Source organism: Parus major, chromosome 10, assembly GCF_001522545.3.
Source record: "Parus major isolate Abel chromosome 10, Parus_major1.1, whole genome shotgun sequence".
NCBI lineage: Eukaryota > Metazoa > Chordata > Aves > Passeriformes > Paridae > Parus > Parus major.
In genome coordinates, this window is record NC_031779.1 from 2,346,397 (window position 1) to 2,347,996 (window position 1,600).

Consider the following 1,600-nt stretch of genomic DNA (forward strand, 5'->3'; position numbering starts at 1 on the left):
GGAAACAACTGCCCTTCCTTTCCTCACTGCTTTGCCCGAAACCCCCTTAATTTCCAAGTTACAATCACTGGGAGGGAAGGGGTGATATTCTCCATTCCAAGGGAGGTTCCCGCTTCCCTTGGCTTCTCTTTCAAACCAAGACAGTGTTAGGGGTCAATACAAGTCCAGGCTGATCTGCTGAGAACTGAAGCAGACTGAAATAGATGGAAGAACTAGCACTGCCAAGCTCACCTTGCAGCCTATTTCCTTCTTGCATCGTTCTGATAAAATTCCCTGTAAACTGCTAGAAGAAATGTAATATTTTACATTGACATATGATGCAGAGGAGGGTGTTTAGGGATTTTTTGATAGTAATGGCCACAAAAGCTTCCCCTGGCTTCTTGCAATAGCTGTCTTGTTCTCTAGATAGAGACCAATATATAATACAGGCCTTGTCCATCTTTCAAGTGCAGATCAGAAATTTTTTGTCAACAATTGCTTACGACCAAAATAAAATAATCAATTGTATTAATTTAAATTAACACATGTCAGAAAATACTAATATCACACAGTCTGATCAATTGCTTTTCCATTTAAAAAATAAAACAAAGCATTTTGAGAAGTCTAAAATGCCTTGTTCAAAATTATTTTTCCAAACAAAATCATTTGGTTTGTATTTTAAAAATACTGGCAAGCTGCAAAGGCTGAAATAGAAATGAAATGTTTAATTTTGGAAGAACATATGCTTCATCAGAATTTTTAACATTCATTTCGGAGTCAAGAGAAAAACTGATGCCACAGACTTTCCTGTCAAAAGGAAAACTCACTTTTTTGCTAGTCCTAATATTTATCATTTCTGCTCAGTGCTAACAAAATGCAGAAATACTTTTCACTGTGTGAATGAGGGGAGCTCTGTTCCAGAGCTGCCATGTTCAGCCAGAGGCGGCTGCACTTCAGCCCTCCGTGAATCGCTCATTCCATAGAAAGGCTGTGGCTCTGGAGGTGACAGCAGCCCCCTGTCATGACTGGCCAGAGCAGCAGCAATAGATCAGCATTGCTGTCACACTGCTGTCAGTGCCTGGCCCTTGGCAAAGCGATGGATCTGCTGGGGCTGAATTAATTGAATCCCAATCCTACAGGCATCCTCCAGAGACAGGAGCTGGACACAGCTACCCATGCCTTGGGCACAGGAGCGCTGCTTTTGTTTGAAAGCACCTCTTTCCCAGAATATGTTTAAAAGTGATTAGCAATTGGCAGGTAAACAAGTAACTGACAGCTTGGTTACGAATTGTAATTCAAATCTGGGGTTAGCACATCTTTAACACAGACCAGGGAATGGGGACACGAAGGCCTGGATGGGTTTGAAGCTGCTCTGCACTGACAGGGCAAGAGCAAGCAGCAGGAGCACATGTCCCTCCTATCTCCCCTCCAAAATACAGTCCCTGGAATACACTGGCAAAACCAGCTCTGGCTGCCGTGTACCACAAGGTTCTTCAGCCTGGAAAAGCACCAGTGGGTTAGTCCCTGCCTACAGAAGCAGGAGGCACCCACCAACCTCCCACAGGCAGGGGAAGGAGAAGGGGATGCCTCTGCCAGAGGAGATAACAAAATCTATGCCTGA